The sequence below is a fragment of the Lissotriton vulgaris genome, chromosome 6 (genome assembly GCF_964263255.1).
Source record: "Lissotriton vulgaris chromosome 6, aLisVul1.2, whole genome shotgun sequence".
NCBI lineage: Eukaryota > Metazoa > Chordata > Amphibia > Caudata > Salamandridae > Lissotriton > Lissotriton vulgaris.
Genome location: NC_141694.1, coordinates 113,366,704 through 113,384,696, shown reverse-complemented (window position 1 = coordinate 113,384,696; position 17,993 = coordinate 113,366,704).

Genomic DNA, 17,993 nt, shown 5'->3' with positions numbered 1-17,993 from the left:
CGATCAGAGTCTGCAGGTCTGCTCGCTGTGCGGTTTCCCGCTGAGCTGGGTTACTCTCTCTGGCTCCAGCTCCTCTTACATATCTGCTGACCGGCCTGACTCAAGCTGTTGCAGCCTGAAAATGGGTCTCTTAAACTGCCGGTCCATGCCCAAACACGCCGATGACATCTGGCTATTGCTTGAGGATGGTGAGTGGGATGCGATGTTTTTAACCGAAACATGGCTGAATGAACACACTATGCCTACCATCGCCCTAGCGGTGCCACTTGGTTATAAAATGTGTTTCTCTAATAGAGGGGATGGGAGGCGAGGCGGGGGGGTGGCCCTTCTCTTCAGAGATTGCTATAAACTCACGTCCTCATTACCCACTACAATTGCCGGGTTGGAAGGCTTGTTCTTCTGCCTACAAATCAATCCCCGCCAATCCCTGGCAGGCATGGTTATTTACCGTCCTCCAGACTGCACAGATACAGCTCTTTCGGCGCTTATTGACGCCATTGTCCAAAGTTCTGTCCTCCATTCCTACTTTATAGCTGTTGGGGATTTCAATGTGCGTGCTGATGTGGCGGCTTGTCCACTTGCCGAACGGCTTATTTCAACACTGAATGCCGCTAATTTGACACTATGCAGCACAGCTCCCACACACAAAGCAGGCCATATGCTTGACCTAATTTTCTCCAATATGAATGATCTGGTAGTGGGTTCACCTATAGAGCTGACTTGGTCGGACCACGATTTAATCCCATTCTCGGTCAGGCTACCCGGGCCAGGGCCCAAAACAGGGAGACGCTCCTTTTTGAAGAGGCAGTGGAAAAGCTTGATCCCTGAAAACATAGGCCCTGTCCTGGCCCACAACCCTCCTATACTCTCATCTGATGTTAATAAGGATGCAGTGGCTATGTCAAAATGGATTGGCGATATGGTGAATTCCATTGCGCCAGCTAAACGGGCTATGTCCCGCAGAGACTCCCCCTCCGCTCCCTGGTTTTCTGAGGAACTGAGGGCGGAGAAGTCCGCCTGTAAAAAGTTAGAGCGACTTTGGAGGGTGGACTACTGCAGCCTGGCGAAGGCACGTTACAAAGCCGCCATCCGAGCTCTGCACAAATCTATAAAAATTGCTAGGAAACTTTTTTTCCTTACCTCCATCCAGCAAGCAGAACACTCTAGCAAAGAAGTGTTCAAGATAGTGCAGTCTTTTTTTAAACCCAGATGTATTGAGCTGGATGTGACTCCGTCTGACAAACTCTGCGATACTATATCTGAATATTTTGAGAACAAAATTCTGAAAGTATCTGACTCTTTTACTCCTGCAGTAAGCACTGTTAAATCTGATGTTATGGAGCATAGAGCGCCGCAACTAACTTTGGGCCAATTTCAACCAATCACACGAGATGCTGTTATACAGGAAATTAACAGTTGCAAATCAGGATCTCCTGATGATCCCTGCCCACCAAAACTCTGGAGTTTGATGGCGGATTTTGTGGCACCTACTCTCCAGCACATATGGAATGTGTCCATTTCTTCTGGAGTGTTCCCAGAGTGCTGGAAGCATGCTACCTTACTCCCGTTGAAAAAAAAGCCAAACGGGGCCCCAGAAGATTTGAGTAATCTTCGTCCCATTTCCTTACTGGCAGCGCCGGGTAAAATGCTTGAGAAATTAATCCAGAGGCAGCTAAACAAATTCACGGAGGACAGCAATGCTCTGCATGAAACACAATCAGGCTTTAGAGCCGGTTTCAGCACCGAGACCGCCCTGATTGAGGTGGCCGAGTCAGTTAGGTGGTCGCTGGATTCAGGAGCATCGGCAATGCTGGTGCTCCTGGATCTATCAGCTGCCTTTGATACGGTGGATCACGACAGGCTATTACAACGCCTGGCTGGGATCGGCCTCCAAGCCCAGGCATTAGGCTGGCTCCACTCCTATCTGTCCAACAGATCGCAGAAGGTGGCTCTTGGCACCTTCTCCTCTGATTCCAGGAGTTTGAACTGCGGGGTCCCACAGGGCTCTGCCCTGAGCCCGCTGCTTTTTAATATATACTTGGCCCCGCTGTTCACACTGATTGCCAACTGGGGAGTCACTGCAATTTCCTACGCTGATGACACCCAGCTGGTCTTCCCATTCTCTGAGGTTTCGGAGGCAGCATTTTCCAACTGTAAGGTCTGCCTTCGCGACGTGGCCTGTTGGATGAATACCAACAAACTGAAATTAAACGCAGGCAAAACGGAGGTGATCTTCTTTGGCACACGCGACCACCCCCCCGCAGAGCTTTGGTGGCCGGAAGAGATGGGTCCCGCGCCATCTCCGAGCATAAAGGCAAAGAATTTGGGGGTTACATGGGATAATGGCCTTTCCTTTGCTCCCCAGATACAGAAGGTCGTTGGAGGATGCTTTGGTAAACTGAGGAGTCTACGCAGATTTCTCCGACTGCTCCCAGTGAGCTGCCGCAAAACGATTATCCACGCCACAATCACTTCAAGGCTTGACTATGCCAATGGCCTCTATTTAGGCCTGCCGAAGTTTTTGTTGCAAAAGATGCAAATCGTTCAGAATTCAGCGGCTAGATTACTCAGGCAGGTCCCTTTCAGACATCACATTTCTCCCCACTTGCGCATGCTACACTGGCTGCCTGTGGCAAGTCGCATAAAATTCAAGGCGCTCACCCTGGCCTACAGAGCCCTTCATGGGACCTGCCCAAATTACTTAAAAAAACGACTGCCTAGATATTCTCAGGTCAGACTCCTAAGGTCTAACTATAAGGTCCATCTCCACGTTCCTCGAGTGAAAAGGGCGCGCTTAGGTGGAAGAACTTTTTCCGTAAGTACGGCACGACTTTGGAACACCTTGCCACAGGAAATCCAACAAGCACCCTCCGAACCTTGCTTCAGAAGCCTACTGAAAACATGGCTTTTCACGCAATAAATCTCATCTCTCTTGCGTTATGATTCTCACTGCCCATGCCAGCGCCGGGACACTTCCTACGGAGGTAGCTGTGCGCTTTATAAAACTCAGTATTATTATTATTATTATCATGTGACACCGTATCAAATGCGGCACTGAGGTCAAGGAGCACAAGTGCCACCATTTCTCCTCTGTCTATCATAACGCGGATATTCTCTGTAACACCTAATAAAGTAGTCTCAGTTGAGAAGCCTGCCCGAAATCCTGACTGATGTGAGGGCAACAAGTCATGCGTGGTTATAAAGTCTGTGAGGGATCGGTGAACGTGTTTCTCCAGAATCTTGGCAAAAATGGGGAGGAGAGAAATTGGCCGGAAGTTAGAGGGCAAGTTTGGATCAGCATCAGCTTTTTTTAGCAGTGGATGGATCATTGCATGTTTCCATTCATCTGGCACATGTTCTTCCTGTAGGGATGTATTTAAAAGGTCGGTGATAATGGACATAGCTTTCCTACTAAGTAGTTTTAGGATGGAGCACGGTAGTGGGTCTCTTGGTGAGCCTGATTTGATCGTATTAATTAGGTTAATGACAGTATCAATATCGAGCATGGGCCAATTTTCTAGTAAGACGGTATGAGTATCGCAGACACTAGGGTCTAGTATGTCAGTAAGGTTGCTCGGTCTGTCAAGGGAGGATTTTAGAACATCCATATTAGCTTCGTTTTGTTTATTCTGTTCTTGTTCAATGCTCTGATATATTTTATCTACTTTGTTTACAAAAAAGGTAGCTAGTTGGTCACATTGTGTTTTATTAAGGTCAGGTGGAGTTTGTGAAGTATTTGAGCCAGCCAGCTCTTTCACTATTTTAAAAAGTGTTTTAGATTGATTTAAGGCTGCAGTAATTTTGGTACATACAAATTCGGCTTTAGCTTTGCTGCACATATTTTGATAGTGTCTTAGTTTTATTTTATATTCCTTCTTGGTTTCTATGGAGTAAGACTTCCTCCACTGACTTTCAGCATTTTTACATTTAGTTTTTTCTTGCTTTAAAGAATCATTGAACCATGGGGCAGGGGGGCGCTGATTTTGACCCTTTAGCTTCGTTTTGGGCAGACATGAGTCGATGGCTGTCATAAGCCATGTTTGGACAGATGTCGAAAGATTTTGCACTCTTGATTTAGTGCAAGGGGTAGTGTCTTCTAGAAAAGTATTCAGAATGTTAATGTCTAATCTTTTCCATTTTCTAACAACATAAGTTGGAACCAACCATGTGTCCTTATTTGACAGTTGTACTCGAAATGAGAATTTAATAGGAAAATGGTCTGACCAAGGAATAGGCAAGGCAGGGAAAGTGTCCATATTAGTGATGTTGGAAAAAATTGGGTCCAGTAGATGACCAGCGATATGCGTGGGGCCAGAGTTCTTCAAGTTTAGGTTAAGAGACACAAGATCAGCAATAAGTTCAGTGGCATTTATACAATGATCATTGTCCATGTGTAGATTTAAATCACCAATAATTGTGCAGTTAGCAGCCTTCATTACTAAGGGGCCAATAAGTTCTGACATATTGGTCAACCAGTTTGATGCCGCACCAGGCGGTCGATAGATAAGTGCTCCTGAGAAGGTAAAATTAGGGGCCAGTATAATTTTAAAAATGGCACCTTCGTACCCGGCGCATGGGAATTTTTTAAATTCACAGTTATAGATTTTTTTTTAAATGATGGCTATGCCTCCTCCTAGTTTGTTTATCCTGTCCAGGCGTATAATCGCATATGAATCAGGGAGAGCCATGACAACATCAGGTCCGGAGCTTGCCTGAAGCCAAGTTTCAGTCACAAACAAAGCGTCAGGAGCCTCATCTAGTAGTAGGTTAAATATTTCTGTCTTGTGTTTTGGTAGGGAGCAGCAGTTCAGGCTGAGAAATGTGAATAGTCCAGAATCAAGGTTAAAATGTTTTTTATTGATTCTATCCTCCGTTTTTTTTATCCCAACAGAGTTTATTGCAAGAGTGCAGTTGTGGCAGACATTATTCTCTCTGTCTAACTCAAAAAGACAGCAGAGCGGTTGTCTAGGGGATTTCAGAGCTATTAATTGCTTAGAACTATATTTTATAGGACGAGGAGTTATATTGGGTCTATTTATAGCTCTACTAGCAAGTACCTTTGATGGGCTTCTGGGAGGCAAAGGATTCTGAGCCATGGCCGTTGGGCTCGTTCGAGGCGCGGACGGGCGCAGACGGGCTGACTCTGGCGTGACTCCGGCGCTGACGAAGGCGCGTCCACAAATCGCGTCCACTATCGCGGAGGATTGCCGTTTCCTTATGTAGGGATGGCTAGAGCGCTGCCTTAGCTCACGCCTCCCACCTAAAATGTCTGCCGTTTAGGAGTGAATTCCCTTGGACTCGGTGTTCAGCACGCAAATCGGCTGTTGCCGTCAATGTGCAGGGTAAAGGTCTGGTGAGGGCAGAATTCTGGTATGTGCAGTAAATAAAAATAAATGTTTCAAAAATCGCCGTTTAAAATGCTCGCATTCAGCAAGTTAACAAGCAAACACAGATTCTCTTCCCTCAGGGCACTATCCCTAATACAAAATCCCAAAACAGTAGGGAACACCCTTCGCACACCCCTTCAGACAGGTCCTCCTTCTGGGGTTTTCCATTGAAACTCTGCCTTCATCCAAGAAATGTTGGGTCGACCTTGAGATCCAGACACCATCTTAGCTTAAAACATACTATCAACATTCCTGGTGACTCCCATGGCGCCTGTTCCTACCATCCCTTTTCTGAAATGAGAGGGTTATTCTGCCTAATGAGACATGTGTCCTTGCACCTGCAAGTGGAAACTTGTAAACAACTCGACCTTGCACGCACACAAGTTTAATTGTCTGCTTTTAACTAAAGAAAGAGAGCCTTCCCAAGGAAAATACATTTCGGGCCTACAGCTTTTGGCTAATATAAGAAATTAAAAATAGGCCTTTTTCTATACTTATATGCGATCAGGCCTTTCTACATTTAAACACACATTTTCTAATATCACGTTATAAACATTGTTATTTACGTTCATCTAATACATTAATTTCACTACATGAAAAAGCAAACCTACACGTGCAAACTTTAACATGGTGCACGGTTAATTCTAATGCATCACTTTATGCATGAACTAATACATTTCGCATTACCTAAAACACATTTCCACTTAAACCCTATTATGATCTACATAAACTACATGGTTACATTTCTAAACATACTAACATATGCGGTTTAATACTATTCCTCTAATGATTACACATTAATACCATCCTCTAAATATGCGGGTGCTGACCATCAGTGATTATGATGCGCCCCTACAATTTTCAGAATAACAAGGCGCTCTATCAACAGGTCTGTATACATTAATTTTGAATTCCTTCCTTAAAATATAATACAATGGCTTTTCTAAGTGGACATTTTCCTTCTGTTAACTTTCAACATATGCAGGTAAACAAGCAGTGTTAGGCCCACATGTTTTTGCATGATTCCATGGTATAAAGAGATCCTGTATTCCTGCCTGATGCCGTGGTACCCAGCTACCTTTTTTGTAAATCAATAAAAAATGTAAAAAGCCGCATTCATATTCTAGACGGTGGGCCTCCTTGACACGGCTCTTTTCAGCCGGGGAAGTAGTCTTTTCTTATTCCCGGTTGTTTTGTCGTGCTGACTTCATGCCATTTTGTTTTCTCTGTTGCTCTGGGCAAGAACAACTGCTGAATCCCATAAGCTTTGCCTGCGGTCTTTAAAAGATAAAAAATAAATTGCATATGAAGTGCACCTCTGGTGCGGGTCTTCAAAGGACGGATGAAAACCACTGCAGCCTCCTCGGATGATGGAAGCGCCCCCAATCCGATTGATTCTCTCACAAAGGCAATCTAGCTGGCCTGCTCCCAGGTCTATTTAAATAAAGCTGTCTGGGCATCCTGCCAGGCGCGCTGGAAGTCTCCTGGCGACTGCTCTTTTAGAAAGCAGACATTTAACTACAGATTATTGTAGCAAGAGACACTTGCAGGACACGGATATGTCGGCCAGAGCACCAAAATGGCTCGTGAGTAATCTATATGATCCTTTCAGTTCTGTGTGGGGCCAGCTGGAGAACAGGGCCTGTTATGCCCCCCCCCCAGTATGAGTGGACTGCAGGGTGCCAATGGGGTGCTTGCATGGAAAGCCATGGTAGGGTCCCGGTTTGACCTTTGGCCCCCATGGCAATGTGTTTGCTTTCCATGGTCTCAGAGGTCAAGAAGGGATGCTGGAGGAAAATCAGGTAAAGTTGGTGCAGGAAAACTGTGTAATTGTTATGTTCTTACCTCTTTTCCCATACCAAAAACCCTCATCAGCATACAACTGGAAAGGAAATACATTTTCGAAATTTAACACATCTGATGAAGTATGTATTTGCATACTAATTGTAAGTAAACAGTATGCATGAAAACTCACAGGGGCATATTATCAAGTACAGGCGATAAAATTATTGCCGCTTTATCGACAGGAAACTGCTGCAAAAGCGGCGATAATGGGCTTGATGATATGCCCTGGTGAATTTCCATAGCGGCCCAGGTTCTGGTGTTAATTATCACAGTATAAATGCTGTCCAAATTAGTGCCATCATTTCGACCCATTCAAACGTTGGAACTGGGGCCTTCATCAGGGCAAGATAGATGCGCATGATTTGCCAATAACATGCCGTTAAGACACCGGACTAACTGAGAAGTAACATCAATTTAGTAATCTCCTCAGTTTACGCTTGCTGGACATCCAAAGGCACAAGTTCTCACGTGGAATCATACCTAGTGAGTGCTGGTCCGGAGATCCCAGTCTACACAGTAGTGTTCATTAGGAGGGTTTGAAAAGACTCAGAGCTGTTGCTCCATCAATGAGAGGCTGTTGTCCGTCCTAGTCCCACAGTGTCCCACTGACAGCTGGGTCTGTAGTTTAGTTTTTCTGAAATGTTAGAAATATGGTCAACCCATCGCCAGCAGTGTTTGATGGGAAAACATAAGACCTATTTTTTGCTTAACTTTTCGGCTTAGTTTAGACTGGTACCTGCACAGTGCACCTGCTCTGGATACATCAATAGTCCAGACTCCACAGGTAGCAGCAGATCACAGGCACTGCATTATAGCAGAGGCCAACATCATGTCATGCCTACGGTGTGATTTACAGCACAGCCTATGCTGTCAATCACACTATACATGAGAGGTTGGCTCCTGTCATTGGTGAAGAGAGCATTGAGGGACGGTTGCAGGCCGTCCTCTTCTACTCCATCGCGCCGCTGTCAAAACTCAACACAACCTGGACATATCAGCCAAGCAGACATCAATACGTTGCATTTGTTTTCCCTGCTGTTGATTGAGGAGCTACAGACATGCCTGCACCGCCGCATGCCCACTGCTCCAATCCATCAAGTAAAAACCAGTGAACATAGGGAGGGGTCGTGATGTGGAGACTAGTGGTGGTGGCACAAGGCCTTGAAAAAGTGACCCCTAGGCCACTTATGCATTAGGACTGATGGCTGGCGAGGCTTTAGGCTATCACGATCCTATCTCAACTTTCTCAGCCACACATCTGTGCCCCTGTCTAGCAGACTGGAAGATTATTCCCTTCTCCACTTAATCCATGTAGGTACCACTGGAACTGGAGTGGAAGTGTTTATGGCTCCACCTTTCGTCCCTAGTTTGAATATCAAAAATTAAGTTTATTTTAGATACTAGAAAAAAACTAAATCAGCAAGACAATTGTCAAAAGTTGCAAATATTGCAATTGTGTTGAAAATAGAATGGTGGAATTGCTTGAGGTTCATTTTATTAGTGCAGAAAGGTTTACAGAGAGGTTGCAAGGATGTAGGTTGATATAGGAGCATGATGTAAACATTGCTCTGGGACTAATGAAGCTGAATAGAATAGCTCAACTGTTTTGGAGACTTTTACATATATCTTTAACATGAGTATTCCAAATGAATGTCTGAAAAGGAAAATGTATCACATATTACAAATTTTCGACAAAGACTCAGTCACATGTTAAACAGCTTTGTATTACTTCACTGCATAACAGTGGGTAAGAATTACATAGTAGTAGCAGTCCTTCACTGTTGACTGGTTCTTTCCACACATGTTACATCTTTCCACATGTTACATGGATTTATAAACGAATGTTTTTTCTCTGGTTTAAAAAAATTATTTACGTCAGATCACATGTTTTTCCATTCAACCGGTGATGATATTTCCCTTTTTCTTGTCACTCAATATTGGTCTTTATCACCAAACCACAATTTAAATAAAAAAGAGAAATTAATGTATTCCAGCCAAACTAATTAGTATCTTTTCTAAAATATATATTACTGTTTCCTGGAGAGGATAGAGTCTGAACTAGGAGATGCAGAGCAGACCCTCGTGGGAAGTAGAGCACAAGGGGAATTATTTATGAGCCCTTGCGTCACTTTTGCGCCGCTGATGCGTCACTTTTTGTGACACACCGGCAGAGTAAAAAATGCGCCATGTTGCATCATATTTACAAAGTGACGCATCTAGGTAGATGCGTCACTTTGTAAACCCCTGCGCCACATTATACCTGCACCAGGTATAATGGGGCAGATATACAAGAAAGTGACGCATCTATAGAGATGCGTTACTTTCTCTGCACCACCATGCAAAACCCTTGCCTCACCATGGATGCACCATATTTACAATACGGTGCACCATGGCGCAAGACTTGACAGATTCGTCAGCAATTCTGACGCATCTGTTGATGGAAAAGTCACTCATTGCTGGAGTTATGTCGCAAGCACAACGCAACTCCAGCAATGCGTGTTGCGGCATATTCACAATACACTGCATTAATCCTTACACCTGCTTCAAGCAGTCTCAAGGTTTTGACGCAGTGGCGTCCTAAAGGTCACGCAGAGAAATCTTGTAGATTTTACTGTGTCACTTTTACGAGGCTTTCCTGCGTGGGAATGCCTACCCTACATACATTATACCTGACACAGGTATAATGTCACGCAGGGCTTTATTACGTGACGCATCACCCTAGATGCATTACGTTGTAAATGGATTGCAACTATAACCTGCCGCTGCGTCACAAAAGTGACGCATCGGCGGCGCAAAATTGATGCAAGGGGCTTGTAAATCAGCCTCAATGTATGCATTGTGGGCGTTCTGATGCAAGTAAGGCTCATAGAAGTGACGCAGTGAAATCGAATCGATTTCACTGCGTCACTTCTAGGAGGCAAATGCGTCAATATCTTACGTCTGCCTCACAGCAGGCGTAAGACTAAAACAGGGACATTTGAAATGGGACTTGCCCATGTGATAAGACCCATTGATGGAGTTGCGTCACTTTCGTGACACACTCCAGCAATGCGTCATTATTGCACCTACAGATACTTCAGAAATACTGACGTATCTGTAACTCCTCGTGACATGAGTCGTCATACTCTAAATATGATGGTGTAGTAGTGGGCCTCAGCAAGGCCTACCAGTGCTAGGGGTTCGCCCTTCTCTGCACAGAGTCCTCAGACCAATAGGATAGAAGTTGGCACAGAAACTGGAACAGAAAATACAAGATTTATTAAACCTCATGAGGTGGAACTACATTCACACATGTATGAAATAGCACCCTGAATGGAAGGAGCTTGGTCTTTTTATACCCACACAAGGGCTCAAAAGAAGGCGGTACAAGTACAAGAAGAAGGTTTTAGGTACATACTAGGTCATACAGAAAATGCAGAGTCAACAAGTGGGAGGAGTTAGCAGTTGCTAATTCTGGTGAACACATCCTGACAGTTACAGACTAGGGGCAGCTGCAAGGACAGCTGCAAGCTCAACTGAGCATGTGCAAAGCAGAAGAAGCTAAATATATCTTATTTCCAGGCAGATTTCAGAGGCGAGCAACTGCAAGGTAGGACAGAGCACATGGCACACACGTGGTAGCACATGGCAGACAAAATGGCTGACAGAAATACAAAATGGATTCCACAAAACGGACAAGATAGTCTCTTAACACAGGATGGCTTCTGCTAACCCAATCGCTGCAAAATTACAACAGATGACCCTTTTAGCATAAGCTGAAGACATTCATTTATCTGGGGTAGTCTAGATATGCATCCTGCACATCAATCACCATCAGCTCAATGACCTCTTTATTTAGCACTAGCAGCCCGTCCCGACGTTGTCCGGGTATGAATTGCTGCCGGCCAGTAGTATATTGTTTTGTAGGATTTCGTTTTGATAGCCTTTCTTATCTGTGACAGGCCTGTGAAACACTCCGATTCAAAATGCACTGCTGAGGCACTTAAGGGTGCGACTTCAGTAGTGTGTGAACTCGAGTTTCCCTACTTTATTTTTCCTTGCAATATTATATAGCGCGAACCCGACAACATCGCATGAGCACAATTTACATTACAGAAGAACACATTCATTTGTGGTAGATACGGGGAGACAACGCGATTTGCCTGGAATCACAGGATGTTGAGCTGATGCCGAGATTCGAACGTAGCTCCCCAGCTCTGAAGTTCGCAGTTCTAGAACTTCCTGCGGGAGATGTGTCTAAAAGTGTCTGTCGGTGCTGGCCATCAATGAGAGAGACCTGTGCATTTTTCAAATGGGTGGTGAAAAAATATGAGTATGTTGCTGGAGATGTGGACCGCCGCGCCACCAATGTACTTACCAGGGGAGGGTAAACACCCATTATTCCGCAACTTTCACTCCGCATACATACATTACGAAAGTACTATGACTCCGCAATGCCATTATAACGCATGGCATTACATTTTATATGCTTTTACCACGCATTCATTTACAACAAAATTCGTTGTAAATGTATGAATGGTAAAAGCATGTTTTTTTAAAAGTTTGGATAAGTTAAGTATTGGTATAGGGGTATATGTTTTGGGGTACTGAGGTATATGTTTTGGGGTGTTTGGGCATTTTAAAGGTTCAGATATAGTTTTGGGTTATGGGGTACAGGGGTAGTTTTAGGGTTCAGGGATAGGTATGGGTTTTGGGGTACAGGGGTATTTGTAGGGTTCAGGGCTAGGTTTGGGTTTTGGGGTATAGGGGTATTTTTAGGGTTCAGGGTAGGTTTGGGTTTTGGGGTACAGGGATACTTGAAGGGTTTAGGGCTAGGTTTGGGTTTTGTGGTACAGGGGTATTATTAGGGTTCAGGGCTAGGTTTGGGTTTTGGGGTACAGAGGTATTTTAGGGTTCAGGGTAGGTTTGGGTTTTGGGGTACATGGGGATTTTTAGGGTTCAGGGGTAGGTTTGGGTTTTGGGGTACAGGGGTGTTTTAAGGGTTCAGGGCTAGGTTTGGGTTTTGGGGTACAGGGGTATTTTAGGGTTTGGGTTTTAGGGTACAGGGGTATTTTTAGGGTTCAGGGCAAGATTTGGGTTTTGGGGTACAGGGGTATTTTTAGGGTTCAGGGGTAGGTTTGGGGTTTGAGGTACAGGTGTATTTATAGGGTTCAGGGCTAGGTTTGGGATTTGGGGTACAGGGGTACAGGGGTATTTTAGGGTTTAGGGATAGGTTTGGGTTTTGATGTACAGGGTATATTTATAGGGTTAAGATGGGTTAGTGTTTAGGGTGTTGGGGTATTTTAAGGAGTAAGGGTGGGTTAGATTATGGGGTGCAGGGGTATATAAAGGGAGCAGGGTGGGATTCGTTTTTAGGGTGTAACGGTTAATAAAATAAAATAATAAATAAAAATAATATAAATAATGTAATTTAAAAAAAATGTTTTAATTAAGTTTAAAAAATGTGTGTGTATATATATATATATATATATATATATATAAATATACTTATATACAAACTTATATACAAACATATATTTGATGTTTTATTAATGTACATTTACAATGTATATGACTTTACCACACATGCATTTGCATTATAATGGCATGCATGATAAAGTCATATGCCTTGTAAAAGTTTTAGAAATTATGTCTTTGCGGAGTAATAGTCCCCCGTTATAAAAATTGCGGAGTGATGGTATGCGGGATGTTGGTTTGCGGAATATCATCACATATTCCCAGGGGAGGGATAGTCCCTTTCTTGCTATCAGACTTGCTATCAGTCTGATAGCAAGAGGAGAAGGCGGGCCTTGTGTCCGGATGTGTGTGGCGCGCGGTCTGTGCGCAACAGAAGTGGAAAATCTCCAGTGTGCGCTTCAGGCGTCACCGGAAGTTAAGGCGAGATTACATTTCCTACACAATGGCCCCTGTTTGCGCTCCTTCTGGCCCTTGGGAATAGCACCATGCCTGACCTCCATACAGTAAAGCAGGTGCACGTCACTGGGAGCGCGGGGCAAGCACATTCTGGTGCTGGAATGTACAGAATATGGGAAGAAAAACAATGAAATATTGGGCACAAAGCTCGCTTTTTTTTCCCGTAATCCTGAGCCCCGCACACGCCCACGCACCCAGCACACGCCCACAGCGCACGATATGAGACATGGCATGAAGGGCGGAACATACCACATGCCCCCAGCGTTTGGCACACCCTAGCATACGCCCACAGCACAACGTAGACACGCCTACAAGGGACTACTTTGCTGGCACGATTCTTTTACCTCTTAAATGTATATGGTGGGCGTCTGCGTAGCCTATGTCCTTCTGCTGCAACTGCCCTTTCCAACGCTGTATTGGGTTTTGTGATTGGTGCTGTGGTTCCTGAGATTACCTGTCTAAAAGGTTTGGGCTCTCTCTTTATTATATTAGTATAGATTTGTTGGGCTTCCATATCTGCAACATTCCTCTTGGCAGGTGTACAAGCAGTGATGCAAATAGAGCAAAGCATAGGACAGCATGTAAACAGTATCACCAGTAGTATACATAAGATAGTCAGTAGCTTCCAGCCCCATGTAATAAAGAGTGTCCATATCCAGTTCGAAAATGTCCATGTACCAATCTCTGGATGAATCTCTGCAGCGATCTTATGCAGTTTAGGGATTGCATCATATACTGAAGGCGAGTGATCCGGAATGAAAACACAACAGCTGCTGCCAATGATGCGACATGCACCACCTCGATCAGCTAGAATCACATCAAGCACCATTCTATTTTGGAGTACTACAATTCTCGCAACTTGCAGCTTCTATGTAATGTTCCCATGTGCCATAGCTGTCTGATTGGTAACAGCTTCCACAACACAAGTCAATCGTCTTACTTTTCTGCTGTTCAATGCTGCACCCACAAAAAAGAATAATCCTAAATTGACATATTGTTGTAGAGCAGTTTCAGTTTGGTCAACTTCATCCATACTTATTGTTCTCCTATTTCTGTTTTTGGAAGTATTGTTGTACAGTCGGAAATCACGATGATACGATGCGGTGCCAAGAACACAGGAGGCAATAGGAAAGATACATAGCAAACCCCTGACCACCCAACACGTAATTGGTAGTACCCTTTATTACCACATACAAAGTAGGCATTATGCAAAGCGATAAAGCTGCTATTATTGGGACCTTCAATCATCAGAATCTCAGTGCATTCACTTCTCCCTACTGCAATTCTCCCAACACTGCTAATACATAGGTCTGCTTTAGCTCTAGTTACAGAAATTATAAAAGGTCCATTGTTCTTAATAGTTCTCATATTCGTGAAGACATATGGTGTCGAAATATTGTCAGGTTGATACTATTCCCATTTCCATTTAGTTCCTTTAGCTTGAGGATAGCCATCTTTATCTTGATAGCAAAATTTATTGAGACGGAAATTGATCCCTACTACTGAAGGTTTTCAAGAAGCAAACCATAGGGCAAACCAAGCTTGACAAGAACCATTGTGCGAGAATGGAAGAGGAATGAAAGGTGTTCCTCCCTTTTTCTGGTGAGCAGGTATCATCCAACACACCCAACAGTTGGTAGTATTTGTAGCATGATGCGTATGATGGAGCATCTGAATGAAGGTATTATTTAAGTACGATTGTTGATGCTTCTGCTCATGGTACGGAAGCGTAAAGTAGTGGTGTTCCACTGGCACTGGAGTAGTGGCAACAAAAAGCTGTCGAACAGGAGCCACCTTTTCAATGTACCATGTCATTTCTGCCATAATCACAATAGCACCAACAAACCCTACAGCACAAATTAATTTCTTATTGCAGATGTTAGCAACTTTCGATCCTTCGGCAGACATGATCACTGCGTTGTCAGAAACAAAAAACAAAGAAAAACGCTGGAGCTCTTATCCCTGGGCAGCCGTTGGTTTCTTCACCGAGGGTCAAGACGGGTGTCACTACACTATATAGGACTGATCTCCCCCCTTGCCACATGTCAAGTCAGTCAAGTCATAAGATTTGTATAGCGCACTACATACCCAGAGGGTTTCAAGGCGCTTAGGAGGGGAGGAGGATTATTTGTCAAATATCCACGTTTTAAGCTGCTTTCTGAACGCTAGGTGGTTCTGGGTGAGGCGAAGGTAAGCGGGGAGTGAGTTCCATGTCTTAGCAGCCAGGTATGAGAAGGATCTGCCTCCCATGGTGGTCTTGTTAATGCGAGGTACCGTGGCGAGGGCTTGGCCGGAAGAACGTAGTTGGCGTTTCACTAACCCAGGGCGGTAGCTCAACCAGACCTCTTCAACAACGCAGGCTCTTTCCTTGGTCTCAGTTGATAGCGCGAAGCTCCAGAAATCGTGTGGTCCGGGAAGACTTCCTCAGATTCATCAGGTGGGATGGCTTGGTATTTCTCTGTGTCCAGAATCTCTCGATTGGTCAGCACAGCAGGTTCCACCAAGGTAGGCGACACACGTTTGCAGTATGTACTGTGCATCCAGTTCTTTCTGTTTGTCACTCGAACTGCTGTCCTCGTAGCCAGTAGGACTTGCTCTGGACCTCGCCACCTCGGCTCCAAGCTGTTCGACCTCTCGAAAATCTTGACCATCACATGGTCACCAGGCCAGAGATCGTGAGCCTCGCCTGCAGATCTGTCAGGAAGAGCTTCTTGAACCTGCTGATAAATAGAGATCAAACTGCCAGTTAACTGTGCCAAATAATCATTCATCAGAACACAATTACATCATGTATGGGGCATGGCTTAGGAAATCCCCAAATGTTTATCAGTCTCCCAAATACCATCTCATAGGGTGTGAGCTCCGGATCGTGAATGTGGCACCGATCTTATGGACAACAGTGCCAGAGGTAGTGCATCTTGTCACTTTAGGGACGTAGAAGCCAGTATTTTCGCCAACTTCAGTTTCAAAGTAGCGTTGTACCTTTCCACTAATCCTGCTGATTGTGGGTGGAAGATTGCATGGAATTTCTGTTTGACTCCTAATCCCTTCAGGACATGCTCAACAACTTGCCCAATAAAATGAGGTCTGTTGTCACTCCACAAATGTTTACAAAAAACTCTTTTAAAAGCACCTTAGCTGTAGTGAGAGCTGTATTATCCTTCGTAGGGTATGCCTCTATCCATTTACTGAAGGCACATACCACCACTAGGACATATTTCAGATTGTTGCAGCGTTCAAGTTGGATGTATTCCATCTGCAAAACTTCAAAAGGTGCAGTCGGTGTAGCAAACCCTCCTGTAGGAGTTTGTGTCCCTTTACCAGGATTATACTGCCAACAGATAAAACAGGACTGTACTACTCTCTTAGTTGTACTGGCAATCTCAGGATGCTCCCAAACTCTTGTAAGCAATTTTGGTATCGGTAGAGCTCCAACATGTGGCAGCCCATGTGCCTTTTGAATCATAGGTTGTACATAGGCTACAGGCAGTTTCCATTAATCCTTGTCTTTGTTGAGCCAACAACCCTCATTTTCCAATATTCCTTCTTTAGCCCATTGCTCAAGTTCCGCTACAGAAGCTGATCTCTGTACATCTAGTACTTCTTCTCTAACATCATGCAATTGCTTAGCTTGTGACTTCAATACATACATGGAAGTAGTGCTTCGTTGCACTGCAGTCTCACAAGCTACGCCATCAGCAAAATCATTACCTTGTCCTATCTTGTCCGTCACTTTCTTGTGTGCGCTACACTTCATAATCACTATCTTCTTCGGATATGTTAGTGAAGTCAAGAGAATATGCACTAGTTCTCCGTGCATTATCTGCATCCCGTGGGACCTAAGAAAGCTTCTTTCCTTCCAAAGCCAGCCAAAATCATGGGCTACTCCAAAAGCATAACGGCTGTCTTTGTAAATGTTCACACCAAGTCAGTGCTAAGTTCACATGCTCGTGTTAAAGCTATTAGCTCAGCTGCTTGAGCCGACTTCTGTGGTATGCGAGCTGTCTCCACTAATGTCTTAAGTGTCGTTATTGCATATGCAGCTGAAGTTGAATCATCTGGCAACTTCAAACAGGACCCATCAACCCACAGTTCCCCATTTACATCTGAAAGGGGCGTATCTTGCAAGTCGACGCGATCCTTTGTCTGTTCCTCAGTAAGGAATATACAATTGTGAGACTCCTGTGACTGATATGGAAGCAAAGTAGCTGGGTTTAGTGTTGCACATCTCTGCAGTGTAATGTGAGGGGCTAACAGTGTCAGTTCGTATCCTGTCAAACGAGCACTAGTCAAATGTTGCATCTTAGTCTGATTCAAAAGTGCATCTACTGCATGGGGTACTAGCACCAACAGTCTATGTGACAAAACTATCCCTTCGCTCTGGCGTATGGACAGAGCTGTTGCTGCAACTACACGGAAACATCCAGACAACGCACGAGCAACAGGATCAAGAACTGCTGAAAAGTATGCACAGAGACGCTGCTTATCACCATGTGTCTGCACTAAAACTGACAATGCACACACATCTTTCTCGTGTACATAGAGTGTAAAAGGCTCTGTGTATTCTGGGGTACCTAAAACTGGTGCAGAACAAAGAGCTTGAAATAACTGTTGGAAAGCATTCTCACATTGATCTGTCCATGGAAGGGGCATTAGAGTATCTTTTGTCAAAAGTGCTAGCAGAGGTTTACCAATGTACGAAAATCCTAATATCCATTGCCTACAAAACAAAGTCAGACCAATGAATGCACGAACATCTTTCCGAGTAGAGAGCACTGGTGTGTCTAAAATTGCTTGAATGCGATCTAGTGTCAATGCAGTAGAGGGCACTGGTGTGTCTAAAATTGC